Source organism: Xyrauchen texanus, chromosome 25 (assembly GCF_025860055.1).
Source record: "Xyrauchen texanus isolate HMW12.3.18 chromosome 25, RBS_HiC_50CHRs, whole genome shotgun sequence".
Classification (NCBI taxonomy): Eukaryota; Metazoa; Chordata; class Actinopteri; order Cypriniformes; family Catostomidae; genus Xyrauchen; species Xyrauchen texanus.
Window position 1 is genome coordinate 2,308,734 of NC_068300.1, and position 27,498 is coordinate 2,336,231.

At 41.0% G+C, this 27,498-nt stretch overlaps 2 protein-coding genes across 2 annotated transcripts in view; both read right to left on the bottom strand.

Moving 5' to 3' along the window:
• Nucleotides 1–27,498, bottom strand: part of LOC127618631 (uncharacterized) — a 342,725-nt gene that overhangs the window by 251,357 nt on the left and 63,870 nt on the right.
• LOC127618541 (zinc finger protein 721-like) overlaps nt 1–27,498 on the bottom strand; it is a 162,561-nt gene that overhangs the window by 93,496 nt on the left and 41,567 nt on the right. The gene's annotated exons all lie outside the window — the stretch shown is intronic.

Genomic DNA, 27,498 nt, shown 5'->3' on the forward strand with positions numbered 1-27,498 from the left:
TTACTATGGTGTCACTTTGATTATCACTGTTAAAATATGGATACTGTAGTAATATCATGGTAAATTGAACACTCAGTTCAATCAATGTCAGGCCAGAGAGAGGGTAAAAAATATTTTAATGCTAAAAGCGTTACTAACTTGTATTAAATTATAGAGTTTGTTAATGGCACCAACCAAACATCCATTTTTGATATATAATGAAAAAAAGTTTATTTTGGAAATGGATACTTTGCCTTTAATACATTCAAATATAATTATTTGTACTTTTTAAACAACTTTAATATTTACATTAATGCTACACAAGAGTACTAGAAAAAAAAGCTCCCAAAGTCACCGAAATGTAACAATAAAAGCCAAAATTTGTTTTCACAAATGCATCCACACTCCAGTCCAGTAGGAGACAGAAAAGCTCCATTAAACACAAGTAGATGAAGGAACTCATATCCGTATTCAATGTGTTTAAATTAAAGGGTTAATTCACCCAAAAATGAAAATTATCCCATAATTATTTTTAATGGTTCAGTTTAAGTGTAAAGACAGGTTATATGTCAACCTTTAAGCGCCCTCTTGTGGCGAGGATTGTGTATGGTATCTTCCGTATGACTTGTGTATGACTTGCGTCGAGTTGAGTTCATTGTAATGTGTCATGGCTGAAGAGCTGACCTTGGATTGTGTAAACCAAGGTCTGTCGCAACGTACAAAACTAACACGTTGCTCAACGGCCGTCCATCATACCTCAGGCCATGTACCAATGTCCTGCAAATAAAAGATAAATCTGTAAGTCAACCAAAAGACATTCAGAGCTGTACAGATACTTACCAGGCAAGGCAAACAGACAATCTCGGGGACACTGTCTTCATCAGGAAGGAGGATGATGAAAAGTTAGCACCTTCACAACAGGATGCGCAATTTCTCACAATAATGCAGAACGAAATGTATCAGGATGAGACAAACAGCTGGGTTGCACCCCTTCCCTTTGTTACACCCAGACAACGTCTACCAAATAACCGACACCAGGCCTTAAAAAGACTCAACACACTCAGACGAAGCCTCGACAGAAAACCCGAGATGAGCGAGCACTTTGTACAGTTCATGCAAAAAGTCATTGACAACAAGCAAGCAGAAGTCGCCCCCCCTTTACAGCTGAATGAGGAGTGTTGGTATCTCCCCATGTTTGGGGTGTACCACCCGCAGAAACCCAAGCAAATCCGTGTAGTTTTTGACTCGAGCGCCAAACATGAGGGCGTAGCGCTCAACGATGTCCTCTTAAGCGGCCCAGATCTCAACAACGCCTTGCTTGGGGTTCTAATCAGATTCCGCAGAGAGCCCATCGCAATAACAGCAGATGTGGAACAAATGTTCTACTGTTTCACAGTAAGAGAAGACCATCGCAATTTCCTACGATTTCTCTGGTTTAAAGACCACAACGTCACAAAAGAAATTATCGAGTATCGCATGAAAGTTCATGTTTTTGGAAATCGTCCGTCTCCCTCTGTTGAAATCTATGGGCTCCGCAAGGCAGCTGAAGCCAGTTTGAAAGAATATGGCAAGGACGCAGAGCATTTTGTCACCAGGAACTTTTACGTGGACGACGGTCTAACCTCACTCCCAACTGAATTGGAAGCAATCACTCTCCTGCAAAAAACACAGAAAATGTTAGCGAAGTCGAATCTGCGTTTACACAAAATTGCCTCAAACAGCAGCAAGGTCATGGAAGCGTTCCCAGCCAATGACTTAGCAAAAGACATCAAAAGCCTTGACTTAGACACTGACCCATTACCTGTGCAAAGAAGTTTAGGCATCAGCTGGAGTCTCGAATCGGATACTTTCACATTTCAAGTCTCTAAAGAACAAAAACCATTCACCAAAAGAGGCGTGCTATCCACTGTTAATAGTTTGCACGACCCCTTAGGTTTTGTTGCGCCTATAACTGTACAGGGAAAAGCACTCATAAGAGAACTAACCTCCGAACCATGCGACTGGGACGACCCCCTATCGCCAGCCAAAGAAAGACTATGGTCTGTATGGAGAGACTCTCTTCTCGAGTTAGAGCACCTACACACACCCAGACCGTACGTACCATTGTCTCTTTCCTTAACACAACACAGAGAGCTTTGTGTTTTCAGTGACGCCTCATCCACATTAGTATTCAATAGTGGTATAAAAGCATTTATACCAGGTGAGGAGTGTAATGGTTCAGTTTAAGTGTAAAGACAGGTTGATTTGGTTATATGTCAACCTTTAAGCGCCCTCTTGTGACGAGGTTTGTGTATGGTATCTTCCGTACGACTTGTGTATGACTTGCATCGAGTTGAGTTCATTGTAATGTGTCATGGCTGAAGAGCTGCTTGTACGGTGAAGTTGTGGCTCGCATAAGGCTGTAAGTTGCTATTATTTGTCATATAAATATGATGTTTAGTAAGTTTGTCAGTAAATTCATTAATCTAGAGATGCAAATGTACTATAACCGTGATGTAAGTGATTGTGCAATATGTGAGCATTAGTTAGCGCCGTATGTTAGCGATCTTTTGTTATGATAATTAGGCTAATTTGGCTTCCGTGATTACAAGCTATTACCTAAAACAAGGAATATAATTATCAAATGTACATGACAATGTAACGTTTGATGCTTATGTTGATTTAATGTTTCAATTAAGTGCTTTATTTAGGCCCCAGATAGCAAAAAATATCCGCACGGCTTCTTTTTGCCGCCGTCCCTAAGCTGTCGGCTATAGGTGCGTCCCACTGGCAGGGATGAAGCGTTTGCCGCTGAATTCGTCACGCCCATTTCCCAGATAGAAATAAATATCCGCATGGCTTCTTTTTGCTGCCGTCCCTAAGCTGTCGGCTATAGGTGCGTCCCACTGGCAGGGATGAAGCGTTTGCTCCCAATTCGTGCGACATGCGGGCCACCCGCTTCATTTTCTCTGGCGTTTGCCTCCGGCTGATCGACGGCGGGCGGCTGGCGGCAAGCCGCTTTGAAATACAAGGATTTCTACTCTCAAAATCGACCAGCCATGTTGGCTATTATTATTTTTTGCTCCAAAGCCATTAGGGTTTATAACAGAGGCTTGACTCTTGATTCCATGATAAGGTAAGTTTTAGGAAATGACATTTAAATTACTTTTAGAAACTCTGAAGCGATTATACAGTAATATTTGTAAAATATATTGAATTATTTTATGCACTTGAAAATTGTTTACATTTCTTTGATTGCTGCGCATTTGAGACATGCACCAATAAACCAAAAATAATTCCTTTTGTAAAACTTACTTGGCAATAAATATCTTTATGATTCTGATTAGGTTTTAAAATAGATATTTAATTCATGGTATGAACAATTTAGCAGAATAAATTGATGAAGTTAGACTTTTCACGAATGCCTGACTATCAGTGAACAGTGAAAGACATCTGCAACATGGCCAAAATCTTGGGTATACTTTATATTTTTTTTATTAATTTGCAACCATGGTGATATCTATCATAAACATGAAAATCCCTGTTTTGACGTGAAGGATAAACTCAATGAAAATGAAATTATCCTCTGGTTTCACAGTTGCGCAGAAATTTCGTGTATGTCTACATTTTTTCCAACCTCGATTTTTTTTGTTATTTTACCTTTTACAGGTTTTGCAATTATGACCTGTATAAATGTTTAAGAAAGTGTTAAAGTCCCTGTAAAGGCAATAAAAAAAATCTAAACGCATTATAAATGTTAAAAATGTATTGCTAAAACACATGGCAAAAACTGAACAGTGAAGTTCCGCTGTCGCCATATCTGTTTCCGGTTTACTTGCGCGTCGCCCAAAATGTCGGTTTTTACTCGATGTCTCCAGAATCTTCCGAAAATACGTGTCAGCGATGTTCATCGCATTGTTGATGCCTGATTCCCTGCTCTGACAAGCAAGAGGGACAAGGGCTTTAAACTCTACATATCGAGTTATCTGCACAACTACAAGTGTAAGTATTTTAATCTAATGTGGTGTGCCGGCATATAGCGGCTAAGCTAGTTCGCCACGTGTTCATTTTTAATGTAACGTTAGTACAGAAGCTTGTTTTTTCTTAGTTTTAAAGCAGACTGTTTGTTAATTTTTGTGATAATTGTGATATCAATTATATTAACTTGGTCTCCTCTCAGTTTCTAATAAAGATCAGGACACCGGTGAAGTCACTGTCAGGGCATTGTGCTTCAGGTCCATAAGGAAAGCAGATAAACCTCACAGTTTGAGTGTATGGTGAAGCTAGAATTAATAAGACCGCAGTTACAGGCTTGTTACTTTAATAGCCCGATGTTCCTGGGGACTCGGCTAAGGTTATTCATGATTAATGTAACTCAAATGAAAACAGTTATTGTAGGCAGGTAAGTTTCCTAGCTGGTCCCTCTGTGTAAAATGCGTTCTTATTCAAGTTTTCAACTCAGTCATTCGTTTAAGATGCAATCTTGTGTTATAAGTATTAGGCTATCATGATAATACAGTGAGCAAGCTATATAAATAAGTATTTAATATAATAAGTGTAGAGCAACAACCGAGGGTGTAAGGTAAAGGCTGAATATTGTAGATTTATTACAATATGTTGCATGTTTGAATTAAAATACCTGTGGATATGCAGGAGCACACACTCTACAAAGGCCTGACTGGAGATTTGCCTGATCTATCCGTCCTTCAGGTGAGTAGGGATATAACAATAGCACATTTCACTGTACAGTATGATATATCAAGCAAAATCTGTATACCAATATTTCTTTATTTTCTTTTTCCTCCCCTTTTACAAACAAATATTCTGCTTCAAAGAAAAAAAATGAAATTGATGTTATCATAAGGGTTCTTCATTATGAACTTGTATGCCATGCATAACATACTGTGGATAGAAATTACAGGGAAAGTTACTGGTATGATAATTGTGGTTATATTATATTACTATTATATTTAGTGTATTGCTAATCAATATATTGTTACTTCCCAGGTGACAGCGGCTCACTTCAAGAGCAGGTGAAGCAAGTTGGGACAATGTTGAAGACATTTGCTCGCGACTGGGCAATCAGGTACAACTTGCAAACAACACCTGTGGTTGTTGGTTTAATTCCCACTGGGGCCACCTGTACATGTAGTAGACCTAGATATAAATGTCATAGTTTAGTAGTTGAAGGACCAGGACTGACTACTTTATTCTTTTATTCTGGGAACCCCTGTAGGTGCAGATCAAACCCTAATGCTGCGACGTCTTGGAATTTGGCGATGTTGTGCGTAGCATGGACGACAAAATGCTATGCTGCAATGTTTCAGTGCCAATGTGTCGGTTGGAGAGTTATCCCTGCCAGGGATCTGTTACTCCCCTAGACACCCAGGAAGATTTGGCGTTGCTTGACAACAGTTTGAGGCAGGATAAAGAGCTCCAGCAACGATTTGTAAGTGTGCCGATTTCGTTTATAACGGTATAGGGTAATCTAAAAAGTAAAATTAAGATCGTACACTGCATATTCTACAGTCTGAATCCACAGCCTGTCACATTTTAAATTTATGAGAAGCTTCAGAGAAATGTAATTTGTAACATGTTTTTTTTGTATTTTCAGCTTCGGTTTTTGGCAATCAAATGTGGGAGGGACCTAAAGACAACCGTGTGTGAATGATTCAGAGTATCTAATCCTAATCACCTTTCCATCAATACAACCTGGACTGGTGTAAGGGATAAAGCATGTTTTAGAAACATGTTCCTGAAGACCATTGTTCAAAGTAAGTTGGATATTTTTTTATATTTAAGTACATGTGTATGACCTTATGCCATTCAAATGGAATGACAGATCTTTATTTTCTACAGGAGCCATCCGGAAGAACCCGGCAACCCAGGATGCCACTGATGAGGCGATCCAGGTTAACGTTATGCGTTACCTGAAAGGAGCATCTGAACATGAAGGTGGAAAAAGGCGCCGCACAGCTGAGAGGGACCCACAGCCGACCCCTTAAACCTAGGCTGACTACTGACACCCCAGCATCACTGACAACTGGAACCCTTTCTTTATCCTGCAGTCAGTAACATCAAGACCCCTAAAGAAGCCTGCTAAAAGTGTCAGACTACACTCACCCAATCCACACTGTTCACTGTGGAAATTGCGCTTTTTACCCTAATTACCCTGCTTTGAGGGCAGCTCCTTGGATGAATATGGGAAGGTTTGTCCTTTTATACAGGCGCACGAGGAATCACTGAAGATATGCCAATTTGCACTGCCTCATTCTGGAGGTCGGGGAAAACCGGTGATTCTTAGCCCACTACGCCACACAGTCCCCAACCTCTCCAGACATTCTGATTGGCTGTGTTCTCTACAGCCAGATTTTCTGCTGTTAATTATATTTATTCCCACTTGTTGTCATGTGTAAGTTGAATGTCAAAATTTATATTATACCTGTTATCCTGCACATTCCTTGATACCAAAGATCTCAATTATTTCATATACAATTTGCTGCTTATTTCATTGTTACAGTGCTTAACTATTCTATTTTTAAATATAGCTTGTAAATCCTAGATTATACATCTAATACTTGATATTTGCACATTAACTAGTACCAAAAATTCTACTTTCATTCCGTCACAGTGCTTAACTGTTATTCTATTGTTAAATATAGCTTGTAAATCCTTGTGCCACAGGTCAGCATTGCAGTTATAATGGTATATTCTACTCCAGAGCTTTACTCTAAATTATTACCACTTAACCTATTGTTAGAAATGACTATGATGTTATACCTCAATTTATTTGGTATCCTGCACTTTCTTTGGTACCAAATATCCTCATTGCTTGTGTTTACTGGTAATTCTTTTCATCCCAGAGCTGACCTCTTTATATTATTAACAATTATTGTTACAATAGTGTTTTAAAAAAAAAAAAGAAATTGGAAACCTGCATGTTCTTTTGTGTGTGTGTGTGTGTGTGTGTGTGTGTGTGTGTGTATAATGTTTGTATTTTTCTGTTATTTATATTTCAGTGATCTGACATCTTGTTTCAATGACAGTTACTGTACTTTGAAATGTGGAATTAAAACGCCAAATGGAAATTTGTCTGGTTTGATCAATCATTATTCTTGATAAACTGCATGCTATAAATATATATATATATACATGTATATACAATAAGCGGCGGCAGATCGCTCGAAAAAAGCGTTTGCCTCCGACGGTCCGCCTTCGATATAACGGCGGCGGAGCAGCGTTTGGCCAGCGGGCCGTCCGCGGAACGAAGGCGGTAGGAAGGCGGCTGCCGCTTTTAAAAAGCGATATCGCCATTCTGCTGCTTCTACTGCCGCCGGCGCACCGCCAGCGGACCGCCGACTTATTGCTATCTGGGGCAGTATTAGGCCTACTGTCCAGTCAGCTATGCACTTTGAATATGTACAATTGGAGTGGTGGTGGCGTAGTGGCTAAAGCACAGGGCTGTTAATCAGAAGGTCACAAGTTCTAACCCCACGGCCACCACCATTGTGTCCTTGAGCAAGGCACTTAACTCCAGGTTGTTCCAGGGGATTGTCCCTGTAATAATTGCACTGTAAGTCGCTTTGGATAAAAGCGTCTGCCAAATGCATAAATGTAAATGTACAATTCTAATTGCTGTATTTTCTATGTTTGTTTACAGTTTTACAATGTTAAAGTTTAACGAGAAAGATTAAAAGCCATGAATCAACATCTCGCCTGTTCACTGTCTGTCTAGCTGGATAGAGAAGTGACACGTCTAGTGAGGACAGAACATTATTTATGTCTTAAGATTTTTATTTATTTAAGATTGTAGTGTAATGAGAAGAAGAGAACACAGTAGAGGGACAACAGGGAGATGAAGCATCATTAATCACAAAACCCACCAAAGTAAAGAACATAACCTGCATTTAAATTGTCATGAAACACTAAACTTCATTTACTGAGATGTTAACAGATATGACCACTCACAGGAGAAGCAAATATCATTAATCATCTCCTAACAAGGCAATGTCTGGTTAGATTAGATGGTAAAGAACAATAAGTTCTCGTTGTCAATGTGTTGAATGCAGGAAGGAGTAAAGACCTGATTGACTTTAACAAGGGCCACATTGTTATGGCCAGGCAACTGGGTCAGAGCATCTCTGAAACGGCTTGTGGGGTGCTTCTGGTCAGCAGTGGTGAGTACCTATCAACAGTGGTCCGAGGAGGGACAAATTGGCGACAGGGTGTTGGGCACCCTGTTAGGCTCATTGATGCATGAGGGCAACGAAGGCTATCCCATCAGGTCTGAACCGACAGAAGGTCTACTGTGGCAAAAGTCAAATTTTTTTTTTAATGATGGTTAAGCGAGGAATGTGTCCACCGTCAAAAGCACCTACAGTGGGCACGCAAGCATCGGAACTGGACCTTGAAAGTTGCCTGGTCTGATGAGTCCTATTTTGTTTTACTTGTGGATGGCCTTGTCCATAGGTGACCCTGGATGGCTCCTAATTTCTGTGGTTAGATTGATTATAGATACAGTTGAAATTTACATGCACCTTACCCAAATAAATATAAACTCAGTTTTTCCTGACATTCCCTGTCTTAGATCAGTTAGGACGCTATTTTAAGAATGTGAAATATTAGAATAAAAGTAGAGAGCATTATTTATTTCAGCTTTTATTTCTTTCATCACATTCCCAGTGGGTCAGAAGTTTACATACACTTTGTTAGTATTTGGTAGCATTGCTTTTATATTGATTAACTTGGATCAAACTTTTTGTGTAGCCTTCCACAAGCTTCTCACAATAAGTTGCTAGAAGTTTGGCCCATTCCTCCAGACAGAACGGTTGTTACTGAGTCAGGTTTTTAGGCCTATGTGGCAGGGGGGGCATGGTCAAGCGTTTGTCCATAGAGAGAGAAAGCTCTAAGGGCGCTTACACCTGAGCTATATTATGTCTAACACCTGTCTCCAATTCCAGTGAGCATGGGGAGAGTGGTGGTGGTGGTGGTGGCGGCGTAGTGGGCTAAAGCACTGAACTGGTATGCAGAAGGTTGGCGGTTTGATCCCCACAGCCACCACCATTGTGTCTGTGAGCAAGGCACTTAACTCCAGGTTGCTCAGGAGGGATTGTCCCTGTAATAAGGGCACTTTGTTGCTTTGGATAAAAGCGTCTGCCAAGTGCGTAAATGTCTTTATAATATATATTATCAATGATATGCTCCACACTCCAATGCTATTGGCTCACACTACAGTCAGTCTTTATGGAAAAGCACCCAAAGTGCCTCAAGATTCAAACAAGTGCAGTGTTGTGGCTGCAGCTGTTTAGAACAGTTATGTGCTGATTGCAAAGTCACAGAATTTTAGGGGGGCCGGAGACACTTGGAAATAAGTGAGGACAGTTCTAGGTTCGACGTGCTCGGTGTCTGCACGCTCGTGCGCTCACAAGACTGTTCCTCAACACTTTCAATATATTATGCATTTGCATGTCTTTGAAAGCTAAATATAATCACTTTCTTGTCTCCGAGTGGTCGGTTAGAAGACTTTGTTCACTCTGTGTATTTTTGGTGCTCTCTTGCTCATTGTCTGCTAACACTAACGTTATAAATGCAGCACTGGCCCGATTGGGCAAGTGACAGTTCTTGCAACTGGCCCGAACCTTTCTCACACTCGCCCCGGGCCATCGGGCAGTCCTTATTGTTGAGACCTGCTTTGTCCCAATAGAGTGTCGAAGTTATGACGTCACTTTCTAGGCCAAAACGCGGAAGTGAGTTAGCATTTTAGCACTTCCGGTTCCCTCGCCCTAAAGTCTATGGGTTTTTGCTAAATCACCTGAAATAAGGTCTGTGGTTAACAAAGCCTCTAAATATTTTCACGTTTTGATCTATGAAATAAAACACACCAGTTATAACCTGCTTTTGCTTTTTAAACTTTATTGTGTCTTAAAAACGGTGATTGCTAACAAGTTGCTAAAAGGGACTACATCCTTTGGCGGGGACTTTAGACGTCATCATGACAAACAGGAAATCTCTCACTAGCCCGCGTTTCAGCCTCGCGTTCTTAGAAGTTTACCTTACAATACCGGCAAGTAAACCAGCATCTAATCTGCACTGTTCTACATGTCCAGATTTATAGTGGTTCTCTCCTCGATCTATGGTTTTTCTATCGTCTAAGAAAAAGGACATAAGATTGGAAATTGATACGGCCATAGCTAATGTTAGTGCTTATGAGATACAATCAAACATAATACAGTGAAAGATAATCTTTAAAGTTTATTTGGGGCACAATGATCAGGCATAATATTCTTAATCACAAAGAAAATAATATTAAGGTTTATATAAACTAACAAAATCATAAACGAATAAATAAAACATTAACAAAAGATTTAAAAAAAATCTCAGAGGCACGCATAAACAAAATTAGTTTCTAACATTTTTGGAAAAAACGAATGGGCAAAATTTCTCATGAAAAAGTGGATAAGTGTTCATACACAGCGCAGATCATAATGAGCGAGCGTGTTTTTTAAATAAAGTTTGAGGATGCTTGATGATGACGTTGATCCGCGACCATGGTGTGCTGTAGTCCGTTTATAGCCTACTGTTAGCATTTTATATCTGACGGCTTTATTTAGGCTTCAAAATGTATGAATTTAGGATTAACTTGTAAATATTATCTTGATAGACAAAACGTGTAAGGGTCACAACTCTTTGTTGAACACAGATCTTATTTTTTGCGATTTTCCAAAAGTCTATGGGGAAAATGCATAGCTTTTCGATCGAGGGAACCCATGCGCCGCTAACTTCAAAATTGTCCTACAAAGTGACGTCATAACTTCGGCACTCTATGTGCACTTGCAAATTGTAGTCTGGTTTTTTTATGGCAGTTTTGGAGCATTGGCTTATTCCTGGCTGAGCAGCCTTTCAGGTTATGTCGATATAGGACTCGTTTTACTGTGGATATAGATACTTGTCTACCTGTTTCCTCCAGCAATTTCACAAGCTACTTTGCTGATGTTTTAGGATTGATTTGCACTTTTTGCACGAAACTACCTTCGTCTCTAGGACACAGAATTCATCTCCTTCCTGAGCAGTATGATTGCTCCGTGGTCCCATGGTGTTTATACTTGCATACTATTGTTTGTACAGATGAACGTGGTACCTTCAAATCAGTCAAATCACTTTATCGTCACTCAACCATATACACAAGTGTAAGAGTTGTTGAAAGTCTTGGGTACAGTTCCGAGCAACATAGCAGCCATGACAGTGATAATACCTAAATTTATACAACACAATTTACAAAACTAATATACATATAATTACTCAACATCATATACAAATAATAATATACAATGTACAGAATACAATACACACAATATGGAAAACACATTATACAAAAAACAATAGTATATATAAAATATACAGTAGGATGTATTGTGCTGTACTGACATTCAGATTGTCGGTTGATTGTCAGTTGCCAAGTCTTGAGAGAGAGATAATAGAGAGAATATAATTTATGACAGTCCAGGTGTTTGGAAATTGCTCCCAAGGATGAACCTGTAATGAACTGAGGAAGTGGGAGAAGGCAGAAGGGTGATTGGAATCCAAATGCAGTTTATTGAGGAGGAACACGAAAACAAACAAACGCTGGAACAAATAAAAAGTCCACGATGGGAAAATACAGGCTAAGTGCGGGGTAAGACACAGGCAGGGGTGCAGGCAGACAACTTCCACGAAGGGGAGGGTAGTCCTCGAACGGGCAACACAACAGGGAAAACACAAACAGCTGGAGGCTGCAGGGAACAAGAGCAAAGGGCATACAGAGCATGGACAAATACGGGAATGAGCAAAGAAGGTAACCATGAAACACGAAACATTAACGCACGACAACGGGAAGGGAAAACAGCGGGGTTTAAATAAAGAGACACGACAGACATAATGACGAAATGACAGACAGGTGCGGACAATAACACGCAGACAGGGCCGGAAACGACGGGAAGAAGGGAAGTGTAGAGACAGTGAAACACGGGCGGACAACAAGGAAGACATGACAGGGAGCATGAACGGTAAAACAGAAAACACGGGCGGACAACAAGGGAGCGTGACATGGAAAGTGACTAGTGACGGGTGAAAGAGAAAACACGGGGCAGACGACACGAAACACGGTGCAGACGACACAAGACACTGGAAAAAAAAAATATCCTAAATTACTTGCCAAAACTATAGTTTGCTAATATTAAATATGTGGAGTGGTTAAAACATTATTTTTAATGGCTAAGTGTGACACAATTCTGATTTCAACTGTAGTCTTTAAAACTATTAAAAACATTTAACTACAACTTTTACAGTAGTTATAAATCTAATGTTTATACAGTATGAATAGATTTAATATGAATCTATTCTAGTTACCAGTTAGTGTTACTGCAGTTTATTAAGGATAATTATGTGCATTTTAAAAAGCTTTGTAATTGATGTTTGTCTCCTCTTTACCTCATCAGTGCTGGTTAAAGTGTCAGGGCAATCTTGCCCCAGGGGTGTATTTTAAGTTGAATTGTTTGTTGTATTTAAAGCTATTTTTTAAATGTGTTTAGAAGTACCCATTTTAGATTTAGCTTGAACAGGTGTCTTTAGCTAAAAGGTGAGTAGTTTGCATTCCTGACACAAAACCATGATTCATTCGGCCCAAATCTGATATGAGCAGCATATTTAGTGCTTAAGTTCGAAACGTGTCTAAAACGTAATCTCCACTGTCTCGCTGTTATACCATTTAAATGTGAAAAGTGTGGTAAAACTTTTTTTTTGAATTCAAGCCTGAGAAAACATCTGAAAACTCACAAAGATGAGAAGCCTTACAATTGTTCTTTTTGTGGAAACTGTTTTGCAGACCTGTCCTATTTGAAAAAGCACCAGAAAATACATACCGGTGTGGGGGCTCATATGTGCTTTGAATGTGGGAAGACCTTTACTACAGCCGGCAGCATGAAACAGCACCAAAGAATTCATACTGGAGAAAAAACATACAAGTGCTCACACTGTGAAATGAGTTTCAATCAGTCACAAAACCTGAAAACACATGAGACAATTCATTCTGGAGAAAAACCTTACAATTGCTAACACTGTGGAAACAGTTTCAATCAGTCAAATGACCAGAAAACACATGAGACTTTGTACTGGAGAGAAATCATATCACATACCACAGTTTTAGGGCAGCAAGTAATCTACATGGGCAATTCTTTTTTTGCATGTCTATGTAGACACACTGAGCAAACATAATCTTCAGGTCCAACAAGATTTAGTAAATAGTTGGAAAGATGAACCCAAAGATGGAATTTTTCCAAATTGAGTTACATCCTCTATGAAAAGTAGTGAAGTTTCGTTTGTGAATGAATCAGTCTTTTTATACCAATCTTTTAATTGAACTAATCTTTCTCGTTCACCTCCATACACTGACTTAGACTTCATGTTCAGTGACTTCACTCCCTTTCAAAGCCAATTAGCTCTAGTTTGATGCGCGAGAATGGTTTGGTGATTATTTTTTCGTGCCTGTAAAGACTGACTATAGTGCAAGAAAATAGGATTGGAGTGCGGGAGCAATAATTGGTTTCACTGGGTGAACGAATACACCACTGAATCAGTTGTGTTGGTTGTTTTAGTCTGATTGAAATATAGTAAGTTTTCTTTGAATTTAACCAAGAGGTCAGTGTGTGACGTTCTGATCTAAAAAGAAAAAAAAGTTACAAAACCTGAAAACACACATGAGAATTCATTCTGGAAAAAAACCTTACAATTGCTAACACTGTGGAAACAGTTTCAATCAGTCAAATGACCAGAAAACACATGAGACTTTGTACTGGAGAGAAATCATATCACATACCACAGTTTTAGGGCAGCAAGTAATCTACATGGGCAATTCTTTTTTTGCATGTCTATGTAGACACACTGAGCAAAAATAAACTTCAGTACTAATAATAACCATTCTTAAATAGAAGAAAAGAAAACAGGACTCAGATAAGGATTTGGATTCAAATGTGTATATTCAACATTCAGTCCAGCCACAAAATAGGCTACAAAAAAAATAATAATTTTGTCCAGTTCACAAGGCAAATCAGTTAATCCAAACAATAAATAATCAGCAGAAAAAACAGTTCAAATAGTCAAAGTTGTAGGGAAGAAAAGGAAAAAAGATTCCCCCTATCAAAAACAGTCAAGTCAAACAATCATCCACAGCAGGCTGAATTGTACTCACGACTCTTTCTTTAATAGTCTGGTACACATTTTCCAGGACTTCTTAGGCATTGGTGTATATACAGGGCTGGAGGCTCCCACTCTGTGAATCCAGTTCAGGGTTTTGAATTATATACTTGCATTACTGTTTAACCTGCAGCGACTTAACGACTGTCAGCTTGTCACATAATGACAAGGGTACTTTCCTTTGAGTAATCCATGATGCACGTTCACGGTGTAACGCCAACGGTAAGCACTCTTGCTGCAGATAAAACAATAATTCGCCGCTGGAGTCTTCAAGAAGAGCTTTGCGAGGTTCACTCAATGCCACCCGACCGCCGCCGCCATCTTGCTGTGAGTGACGCACGTCAACCAGATAAAGGTAACTAGGGGCTAGACTAAAAATGTCTCCATCTTGAGTCAGGCCATATAGAATGATGACTGTAGATCCATAGAATATTGACATATCTTTGATATTTGTGGATAATGATCACAAATGAATTTCACAGATGGATGATGACTGATAAATGCAAGACAGATGAACAATTAATTGCTATTTATTTATTTCATGATGACATCACAGTTTGTTCTGGCGGGGGAAGTGATGCTGTTCAGTCACAGTTCAGGACAGCATCGCAGCAGTCCAGTTGGACGTTTATTATTTGTTAACTGTTTTACTTGCTAAAATGCTTGGATATATTTTCTGGTATGGTTTTTGAAGTTTATATTGCTTTTCATGCTTTTATGAATTCAACATTGCTTCAGTTCAGTTCAGTTCAGTTTCAGTTTTATTCACAATACCTCTTCAAACATTACAATAATAATAGCAAGATGGCTGCCAGGAGTTTTGTCTGAGAACCTGGCCTCTTAGAATCTAACAAAAATCTATTGAATCCTTTCTGGTATTCCCAAAATTTAGTTCTTATTGACTCAAGTTGCATTTTATTTAAATTGTGTCTCAGTATTGGGATAATATTTCTACTATCCGCTGAGCTTGGGCTGTAGCCCAAGTTGATGGGCTTCTGGGCCTACTAGGACCTTGACAAACAAATCTGTCACCATCAACATTTGCAACTTTCATCAACTTCTGGTACATCCTGGTAAGACACATTATGCCACCTAAAAATGCTAAAACATCTCCTTGTGAGGAGGATGCTGTTGTTACAATGAGTGTACTCTCCCAGTTAATGGAGCAGCAGAGAGGGATCTATAAAGATATGTTATTGCAGCAGCAAGATAACTTCAAATGTTTCATTCAGCTGATCATGGATGGAACTAACAAAAGATTGGATGGTGTTATCAGAGATGTACAGGAGCTGAAGACCAGCTTGGAATTTACCCAAACAAAGTTTGAAGAGGAGAAGATGGGATGCACTGAGATTGAGTCAAAGATAAGGGCATTTGAGACAAACATTACTACTTCCAAGCAGGAATTGGATGCAATGTTCAACAAGCTTGAGTATATTGAAAACCAGAACAGGAGAACAAACATTTTAATTGATGGCATTGCTGACGAGAAAGGAGAGAATTGGTGTGAATCAGAGAAAAAGGTGCGAGATATGTTTTCAAAAAACTTGGGCTTAGATGGAATAAATATGGACATTGAGCGTGCCCAGAGACTTGGTCAGTTTCAAGAGAGGGGAAGGCCAAGGAAAATTGTTGTCAAACTTCTTCGCATTAAAGATAGAGAGCTGATTCTTTCTTCTGCCAAGAAATTAAAGGGCACTAAGATTTACATTAATGAAGATTTCTCTGAAGCTGTGCAATTGAGGAGGAAAGAGTTGTGGCCGAAGGTGAAAGCTGCTAGAGAGAGAGAGGTGATAAAGCGAGTTTGAAGACTTAGATAAAGTTGGTTTTATATTCGCGTTAAAGAACTTTTTCAATTAAATAGTCAATAAAGCTATTTTTTTTTCAGATTCGAAGCAGCTACATGATATTGACAACAAAGGTTGTGAACTACAACATTTTTTACAATCGATCAAAATGGGCAAGTATATTTTTAAGCATGTACTTTAGAGATGAATATTCAATGTGTGTCGTAACCAAGATAGTGTAACGCTTGGACCGGATAACTCGAGAGAAATCGAGGGAAGAAAGAGCTTGAAGGCTGAAAGGCTGTATCACGCACATTTAATGATAAGTGCACAGGCAATGCAATCCCCTCATACATGAGAGCTACTCTTCCTTAGCGTCACAAAACTTATAAAATATACAGAAAAAAAGGGTAAAGCACGTCTAGCATCTACAATGTCCTCATCTCATCTCCAACTATGTCATCCCGCATAGTACACGTCATGAGTGACAAACTGCCCCATAATGTGACAAACATGAACACACAGCAACGATCGTTACAGTTTCCCCCCAGCAAGAAAAGGCTGTCCCCAGCTGAACAACATAAGCACATAACTGGCATACATGTCAGCATGAGCAACACATTACACAGTATACCCTCCAAAAGCATGCTCATAGAAAACAAAAAAACCTGTGACAATATACCATATGTGCAAAATACAATTTTCCTTTTTCTTTTGAACATAACATGAACTTAGGAACCACCTTCAAATGTACATGTTTATATTTCCTCCTTGTACAAAACATTTCAGAAGATACATTTCAAACCATCAAACTCAATATTACTTAAAGTCCAATCTGTCAGTATGATAGTCATTAGTCCATCCACTGTTTGACCAACCAGTAATTCTAGGGGCTAACCTAGGTCTGAGGTTGTAACAAGGATTCTCTGGAGCAAGGTTAAAGTCAGGGAGGTATGTACTACCTATAGACTCACTAACGTCATTGTCATGAACAGTGTCAGTGAAGTCGTCACAATCAAAGTTCTCATCGGGTAGAGCAGTGTATGACTCTTGAGATATGTCCCCATTCAAGTGAGTTGTTTGCTGACATTCATCAGACGCATCAAACGGCGTTTCAGATGCAAACTGAGGCACATTCATCACATTATTGTCACACAAGTTTCGAGTGTGGAAAGGCTGCATATTTACAACATGAAAGACTCCAGCATCCTCACCAGTGTTCAACTTTGTAAGCCTATAATTCACGTCAGACAAAACTTTAGTGACACGGTATGGACCAGAATACAAGGGCGCTAGTTTAGCGGTAAATTTGGCTAAAGCGTCTGATTTGGGGTGAGTTCTCACTCTGACAAGGTCACCAACGTTATAAGAAGCTGATCTGCGCCTCTTATCATAGTGCAGCTTTCTTTTTTCGTGACCAGCGTCCAGAGCCAACTTGGCATGATCATGCGCTTCTTTCAGCGACAACCTCAAGCGTTCAGAGTATGGGATTTCAGTCTCCTCCATCCCAACCCAGGCTGGTTGAGTGACCAGATCTAGTGAAGTGTCCAACTCTCTCCCATATAACATCATGGCCGGAGTTTCACCCGTGCTTTCATGAGGTGCAGTCCTTAGTGCAAAGCAAATTTGTGGGATATATCTGTCCCAGGAGGTGTGTTTCTCATCCACGTACGCTCTAATGGCTGTTTTGAGAGTACGGTTCACCCTCTCTGTTGCATTAGTCTGCGGGTGATACGCAGTAGTCAGTCGATGTTCAGTTCCCAAGGCAGTAAGCATCTGTCCAAACAGTTCACTCACAAAAGGGGAACCTCTATCCGAAATCAAGTAAGTGGGGGCCCCGTGACGGGAGAAAACTTCACTCAGTAGTTTGCTGGCAGCTACTTGAGCCGTGGCTTCTCGTACACTCGACCCACTTTGAAAAGTAGTCAACAAACACCAAGATGTGAGCATTCCCTCTGGATGTACGAGGTAGAGGGCCAACAAAATCAACACCCACATACTCCCAAGGCTTCTGAGGCCGAATCGGAACCATCAGACCGGAAGGCTTTCTTTGGCTTGGTTTCGTCAGTTGGAAAACTGTACAGGATGTCACATTTTTATTACTTCTGATGCCATTTTGGGCCAGAAGAATCTCATTCTCAGTCAGGCTAAAGTTTTAGTAATTCCCAGATGACCTGCGGTAGGATGATCATGATAATACTTTAGCAAGGTACCTTTGAGCGACTCTGGAGCGTACAACTTCAACTCTTTCAAAGGGTGGATACCGCAAGCATTTTTTTATCATTGAAGTATAACAGACCATCCTGAATGGAGTACTCGGAGCATATATCAGTGTCATCTTTTTCAAGCGCAGCCTCCATTTTACGGAGGATTTCACCTGTGACTGGCTCATCCAGTTGGAGCTGTCTGATATGAGAACGATCTGTAAGAGTCACAGAAGAGAGTGTTCGGAGATCAAGACCACCAATCACAGTGTAATCAGGGAGTATATCCATCGGCGACTCCTCAACATCTAGTGGGTTTCTAGACAAGGCATCAGGCACTTTGTTTCGATCACCAGGCTTGTGAACAATGTCGAAATCGAAATCCTGAAGGCGGAGAGACCAACGAGCGAGATGTCCAGTGGGATTCGGACGGGACATTAACCACTGAATTCCACTGTGGTCAGTGAAGATAGTGACGTGGAGGCCCTCAACATAAGGTCTAAAGTGCTCAAGGGCCCAAATAACAGCAAGGCACTCCTTTTCAGGTGTGGAATAAGGCTTCTCGGCTTTATGCAAGGCTCGACTCGCGTAGGCCACAGCAACATCTCTACCATTTTCATCTTTCTGCATCAACGCAGCTCCCAGGCCCGCATCACAGGCATCCACATGGATGAAAAATGGGAGATTGAAATCGGGAAAACTTAACACAGGTGCTGATGTTAACTTTCCTTTTAGAGTGTCCATAGCATCCTGACAAGCACTGTCCCAGACGAAAGGTACGTCGGCTTTTGTGAGGTTGAAGAGTGGTTCGGCAAGGCGGGCGTAGTCTTGCATAAATCTGCGGTAGTAACCAGTCAAGCCTAGGAACTGTCTCACTTGCTTCACGTTTACAGGTGGTTTAAAATCTGTTACGGCCTTCACTTTGCCTTCTTCCGGTAAGATGCCACTCGGACAGACCCGATACCCCAAAAAGGTAAGTTCACTGCGACAGAACTGGCATTTGGCTAGTTTAATGGACAATCCGGCTGACTGGAGCCTCGAAAACACTTCCTTCAGATCCACAAGATGCTGCTTGAAAGTGGGCGATGCCACAACAATGTCGTCCAGGTAAACCGCACAGGACTTATAGATGAGTCCCGCCAAAATGCTGTTCATAAGCCTTTGAAAGGTCGCCGGTGCATTGCACAAACCAAATGGAAGCACTCGGAACTGAAACAGTCCACAGTGAGAAACAAAAGCAGTCTTCTGTCTCGAGTCTTCTGCCATGGAGACTTGCCAGTAACCCCGAGCGAGGTCAATTGTCGTCAAGAATTTCCCACGTGATAGGAAGTTAAGGGACTCGTCAACTCTTGGTAATGGGTAAGAGTCTTTAGTAGTGAGCTGGTTTAACCCACGATAATCCACACAAAACCGTGGTTCGCCACAAGGTTGTGTACCAGCACCACAGGAGCAGCCCAAGGACCCGTAGCCGGTTCAATAATGCCTTCATGTAACATTTTCTTTATCTGGTCCTCGATCAATCGCTTTTTAGCTGGCGAAGTACGATCAGGAGGAAGGTGAACAGGTTTAGCATTTCCCGTGTCAATGGAGTGCTCAGCTAGAGTGGTGTGGCCTAGATGACCGTCGAAGAGATCTGGAAAGCTTCCAATTAGGTCAGCCAACTGTTTTTTTTCAACAGTACACAGACACGCTTCCTCAATTTTATCATGAAGTGCTGACGAAGGAACTTCCATGAACATTAAACTGTCATCCGACTCATGGTCTGCTCCGCTATCCAAATTCTCCATGAACAAAGGATTATCACCCATTACAACAGTTCTAGATGGGACATGAATGGAAATGGAAGCACGCAACATGAAGTCCATCCCTAGGACCAATGTAGAGGAAAGGCGTGGCACAATAGCAAACCGATGATAAAACCGCTGACCCATGAAGCCAAAAGCCAACCATGTAAGCCCCACTGGCTGGCATGCTCCACCATCTGCCAGTTGTATAGGGGGAGAAGTCCATGGCTGAACTCTACCCTTCAATCCACCATGATTCTGAATAATGTCTGCCTGCACTGCAGAAAGTGATGCGCCAGTGTCAATTGTAGCATCCAGCACCTGGCCACGTAGGTTAACTTTAACAGTAAATGGGGTGCTACAATAGGAAGAGGATGTGGGATCCTCCACATAACAAAGAACAGGTTGTGCAGGAACAGCGCAGTAAGTCAATTGAGGCGAATTTATTTGCTGGAGGGAGGATTGCCTCCGCGAATCATCCTCCCCCCTTTTTGTAGTTTCCCTGATGCGTGACAAAGGGGGTATTTTCACCTGTATCACAGCTGTCAAATCGGTCTCTGTCTCTTGTATCAGGAAAAGGTCCTGAACGCACATCAGGAGACTCACTTCGTCGTCGTGAGCTCTTTCCTGGAAGTAGGTTGCAGTCTGGACATGTGCGTGAAGTGAAGCCAGGACGTGAGCACTTGTAACAGTAAGTGTCTTTAACAAGCTTAGCTTTACTCTGCGCTGAAGTTGGGGAACAACCATTTGGTCCAATGACTACATGGAGCTCATGAGCTCTCAGAAGGAGGTCCATGACTGAGGAGACAGAAGTTCCATAGAGTGCAACTCTGTATTTTTCAAGGGCATGTTTAGTAATGAGGTCAATTTGTTCTCGCTCTGGCGGGGGTGTTTTTAGCTTCTTGAACTCACTTAGCATATGGGCAACAAAGGTAGGTAGGGGCTCTTCAGGGCTCTGTATGCGATCTAAGATGCCTCTTAATATCTGCTCCTGACTGTTGGAAGGAAGAAAGACTGTCCTGAAGAAATCAGAGAACTGTGACCATGTGACAACATGTGAGTCAAGGACAGTGAACCATTTCTTTGGTTCCTTCGACAAGAATCGTGGCAGCTCTAGAAGAATTTGGGCATCAGTTAAGTCAAGCGAGGTTCTGTAAACATTTACTGATTGGAGCCAGTCCTCTGGGCTTACATGTCCATCACCAGTGAATACAGGTGGCTCGAGCCTTGACTGGTGCAGTACAGATGCAAGGATTCTACTGGTATTACTCACATCGCAACAATTTGCCTGTGGTGAGCATGTCAAGTGTCTATGGGAAACATTTGCAGTAGTCGTACCTTGTGATGGCACTTGGCCTGTGATACGGATATGTGGCGTAGAACTAGCCATCGGAGGTAGCTGATCATGTGGCGCTGCAAGGGTGTTCACATCTGGTGGTTCCCACTGTCTTAATATGCTCTGCTGTAACTAGAGAGAGTCATTTAGACATTTCTGCAACACAGATACTTCAGCCTGTAGAAGTTCCACTTGAGTCTCCAGACCCACGACAGCATGCCGAGCTGACTTGTGTCTTTGTCTGGGAACAGAATCTGGTAATGAGTAGGTTAAGTCAGTCTTAAAGTCTGGGTAGTAAGCTATCACAGTAAATGTGCATTCGCATAAACAACAGTACAACCCGTAACATTCACAATGTAACCCAGAAAATGTAATTTAACATTAAAATACACAGCATCAATAGAATCTCAAACAAAATTTAGCAAACTGTGTAGAGAGAAAAAAAAAATAATGTCACCAAAACCATACAGATTAACCTTTTTTCAGTTATTATATTGTCCTTCAGTGTATTCAGGGCAAGAACACGCTGCCTCAGAGTGAATAGAAAGTTCTCAAAGTCACTCGACCTCGCAATTGAGTTCAAAAAGTTAGAAATCAGCCTGTTCACATCATAAAGTTCAGTTCACGATGGATTTGGAGAAAATAGAAAAACAAGAAAACAGTTCAACAATTGTCCGTTTGTTCCTTGCTCACAAATACAGTTCAGATGAAAGCGAACAGGCCGCACTGTCCATTTGTGCACGAAACATATTCAATGTCCCCACACCCAAAGCAAAAGATGCAAAAAAAAAATTAATATATATATATATATATATTTCTGCTGAAATTTCCACAAAAATTACGAGCAAAAATGTCAATCCGCGTTTGGGAACAGTTAGGAAGAGAAAAAAAAAACGTAGCACACGGTTATTTTGACGAGGGAAAAAAACAAAAACAATCAGACTGAAGTGTAAAATTTTCCGCTCACACAGCATAGCACGCGATCCGTGCACGTGTCGTCCATCATTAGCGAGCTAATCTCACCAGTCTCTGTCGTACCAGTCGGATCGCTCCAACGACCGGAGATGTAGAAATACCAGGTTCCACGTAGATGACGGATCCAGCTTCAAGTTGTTCGGGCGCCAATTGTAACGCTTGGACCGGATAACTCGAGAGAAATCGAGGGAAGAAACAGCTTGAAGGCTGAAAGGCTGTATCACGCACATTTAATGATAAGTGCACAGGCAATGCAATCCCCTCATACGTGAGAGCTACTCTTCCTTAGCGTCACAAAACTTATAAAATATACAGAAAAAAAGGGTAGAGCATGTCTAGCATCTACAATGTCCTCATCTCATCTCCAACTATGTCATCCCGCATAGTACACGTCATGAGTGACGTAACCATCTCTCTTAAAGGGCACACTGCCCCATAATGTGACAAACATGAACACACAGCAACGATCGTTACAATAGGGACCGTCTAAAAAGTTCATATTGTTTTTCATCGTGTGCAAACAGACAACTACATTTTAGCCAACTGCAGATGTAGCCTACTGGCAAATATCTCTCACATTATGTGTTCTGATGCTATAGAATGTCCTTTAGCAACAAAACCTGCATTATAATGATGGTGTTTAAAAAGGTGTTTATGAAATAATAATGAATGAATCTGTACATGAACTGTAATTTGGTAACAATCCAGACTGTAGAAAGGAAAATCATGTTTAATCTCCTGAACATAGTTAATTGCTTCATTTTACAACCGTTTATATTTATTTATTTATTTGAGAAAATAAATGAAAAAGAACAAGTAAGTGTGGTGGTTTTAATAATGACATATGATTTATTTCAAAAGGTTTTGAAAAGCATCGAGACGACTGCTACAAAGCAAGTTGGATCATCTTGTCTGGACCCTACAGAACATACTACAGCCCATGTCTTGCTGTTTTATTCACCTCTGTTTTTCTGTTTTTCTCTGTGATAAAGACTGTGTAACAGTGTTCTCCAGGTGTTGAATAAAAAGAATGGCTAAACTCTATTTGATGTTTTCCTGTTGTATGACATCTGTGTTTAACATGGAACTCTAACAATAACACAATTCATGTACATTGATTGATGTTTACAGTCCTGCAGAAATATTACTGTCCGTGGTACTGAATGTCATACATTATCCTGTATTCCAGAATCTACTTCTTCAGGACTTCATTACAAAAACTTAACTTGAATCATTACAATAAGGGTGTTGCTTATTTATAACGTTGAAAATATGATTAATCTAAAATATCTGAATTTCTTTAATCAATGAAAGAAATGTGTTGTACAAGGAACAGCAGTTATAATACATACTTTTACTTAATACATTTGATCAAAGTTAATTGAGTAGAGTGATCACTAGGAACATGCTATAACCTCTGGAACATGAAAAAGGTGAAAATAGAATAATTTCTTCAGAATAATATGATTGTAATATACTTACAGTAAGGTAGGTATTGGCAGTATTCAACATGTAGTAAGTCAGTCTGATCACTAGGAAAGCACTACAGCCATTGGAATATAAATATAAAAAAACACTATAGGGGAATTACAGTTTATTACATAAACATATGTAATAAACACATGTAATAATGTTTATTACATAAATATATTTGATAATTGTACAGTAAGGGAGTTATTGTCAAAATTTCACCTGTAGTAAGTCAGTCTGGTCACTAGGAAAGCACTACAGCCATTGGAACAGGAAAAAATTATTTGATAAATGTACTGTTTGGGGGGGGGGTACAGTTGTAAGACCCAGGACCAGATAATATGATGAAAGAAGACCAGGAGTCGTGAAATTCAATCAAATAAGTACAATTTTACTGAAGAATAGTTTGCAGTTAAATTGGTAGAGCCAGCGTCAAAGTCACGAGGAGGTCGCAAGCCAACTCTACCTTACAAACAAATCTCACACAATTATACCTTTTCCAAGGACATGCATTACATAATCGTTTACTTCTGATTGGCTAAGACAACAAAGTCTAAACAATAATAAATTTTTGATAGATAAGTGGGTATATCGCCGTTAATCTGAATATTTGTCGTCCATTTCCGAGATTTAAGTCCGTGGTGACCTTCTTCCAGGGTCCGAGAATGTTTTAGGCTATATCACAAAGTTCAGAACCTGCAAAGAATATCAAACGCACACACACACAGAACACTGACAAACAACAGTTCTCTTCGAGGCTGAAGAAGGCCTGAGCTAATTATCAGAAGATCAGTCCACCTTAACAGGCTGATAAAACATTTCACTCCAGGAAAGCAGGAACGATAATATGCCCCTTTACTCCACTCCCTAAAGAAATACACATGAGATGTTCACTTAATGAAAATAATGTGAAATTATGTATAAATTGACCCTCAAACTTATACAAGTCAACTAAGACAGATATATAGATGCAGATATGTGGATATTGTTGTGAAATATGCAATTATTCTATTCTAATCATGGCTTTTGGTATATGAAGTATTTATGGGTCATAGTAAACCACAATTGTAACTAATAAAAAGTGGTTTTATAATGAAAGGTACCATAAGTAGTTGTTAAACAATTTATTAAGAATGTGTTTACTGTAAAACACTTGTATTAATAATCATTGAAACCATATATTGAGAAAATAGTTTATTAAGAAAAACACCTCAACTTGTTTTATAAAGATTTTTATTATGAAAATGGTTTATAAAGAAAAACATACCACACTGAATGTTGTATGCATTTATTAAGCAGATGATGGTGGCAGAGTAGAGAGGGGTTAAAAATGTATTAGAAAGAGCTTTGCAAAAGAAAGGAGAAAAATGCCATCATTACCGTCTATGTGTTGCGGATGAGATACAGAAGATACAGCGATGATGGAAAGGTCCAGAAAAAGAGGACAAAGAGACAAAGAGTTTTATATGCAAAAGTCAAGTCAAGTGGTTTTTATTGTCGTTTCAACCATATACAGTTAGTACAGTACACAGCAAAACGAGACAACGTTCCTCCAGGACCATGGTGCTACATAAAAACAACAAAGGACCAACACAGGACCACATGAGACAACACAACGAAATAAAATACCTATATATATATAAAAAAAAAAAAAAAAAAAAACTACATATACCTATATAAAGTGCACGTGCAAACATGTGCAAAAAGTACAGGACAGTACAACAAATTACTGACAATGAACAGGACAATAGACAGTGCAGCGCCGACCAGTACTCAGTAGTGCAAAAAGATGACAGTTTCTAAAAATGTAAACATAACATACTATGACTATAACTCAGGACACGTGTGTGTCAAACCAGTCTCTGAATATTGAGGAGTCTGATGGCTTGGGGGAAGAAGCTGTTACACAGTCTGGCCGTGAGGGCCCAAATGCTTCGGTACCTCTTGCCAGACGGGAGGAGGGTAAAGAGTTTGTGTGAGGGGTGTGTGGGGTCATCCACAATGCTGGTTGCTTTGCGGATACAGTGTTTTTTGTAAATGTCTTTGATGGAGGGAAGAGAGACCCCAATGATCTTCTCAGCTGTCCTCACTATCCTCTGCAGGGCTTTGCGGTCCGAAACGGTGCAAGTCCCAAACCAGGCAGTGATGCAGCTGCTCAGGATGCTCTCAATAGTCCCTCTATAGAATGTAGTGAGGATGGGGGTTGGGAGATGTGGTTTCCTCAGCCTTCGAAGAAAGTAGAGATGCTGCTGGGCATTCTTGGTGATAGAGCTGGTATTGAGGGACCAGGTGAGGTTCTCCGCCAAGTGAACACCAAGGAATTTGGTGCTTTTGACGATCTCCACAGAGGAGCCCTCGATGTTCAGCGGAGTGTGTTCACCTTGTGCTCTCCTAAAGTCAACAACCATCTCTTTTGTTTTGTCGACATTCAGGGACAGGTTGTTGGCTCTACACCAGTTCGTCAGCCGCTGCACCTCCTCTCTGTATGCTGACTCGTCTTTCTTGCTGATGAGACCCACCACGGTCGTGTCATCGGCGACCTTGATGATGTGATTCGAGCTGTGCATTGCTGCACAGTCGTGAGTCAGCAGAGTGAACAGCAGTGGACTGAGCACACAGCCCTGGGGGGCCCCAGTGCTCAGTGTGGTGGTGGTGGAGATGCTGTTCCCGATCCGGACTGACTGAGGTCTCCCAGTCAGGAAGTCCAGGATCCAGTTGCAGAGGGAGGTGTCCAGTCCAAGCAGGTTCAGCTTTCCAATCAGGTGCTGGGGAATGATTGTGTTGAATGCTGAGCTGAAATCTATGAACAGCATTTGAACGTATGAGTCCTTATTGTCTAGGTGGGTGAGGGCCAGATGGAGGGTTGTGGTGATGGCATCGTCCGCTGAACGGTTTGAACGATCACGCAAACTGCAGTGGGTCTAGTGAGGGGGCAGCTGGGTCTTAATCTGCCTCATGACGAGCCTCTCAAAGCACTTCATGATGATGGGTGTAAGTCGCGACGGGACGGTAGTCGTTGAGGCAGGACACTGAAGACTTCTTTGGCATGGGGATGATGGTGGTGGCCTTGAAGCACGTTGGAACGACGGCGCTGCTCAGAGAGATGTTGAAGATGTCGGTAAGAACATCTGCTAACTGGTCTGCACATCCTCTGAGCACTCTGCCAGGAATGTTGTCTGGTCCAGCAGCCTTCCGTGGGTTGACTCTACGTAGAGTTTTCCTCACATCTGCCGTGGTAAGACAGAGCACCTGGTCGCTGGGAGGAGGGGTGGACTTCCTCGCCATCACGCCGTTCTGCACTTCAAACCGAGCGTAGAAGTCGTTCAGCGCATCTGGAAGGGAGGCATCTTTGTCACAGGCAACTGATGTTGTCCTGTAGTTGGTGATGGCCTGGATGCCCTGCCACATGCGCCGCGTGTCACCGCTGTCCTGGAAGTGACTGTGGATTCTCTGGGCGCAGCGCTTTGCCTCTCTGATTGCCCGTGACAGTTTGGCCCTAGCTGTTCTTAGGGCTGCCTTATCGCCTGCTCTGAAGGCGGAGTCTCGGGACCTCAGCAGCGTGCGCACCTCCGCAGTCATCCACGGCTTCTGGTTGGAGCGTGTGGTGATGGTCTTGGAGAAAGTGGCATCATCAATGCACTTGCTGATGTAGCTGGTCACTGATGCTGTGTATTCCTTCAAGTTGGTAGAATCGCCATATGTTGCAGCCTCCCTGAACATGTGCCAGTCAGTACACTAAAACAGTCAAAACAGTCCTG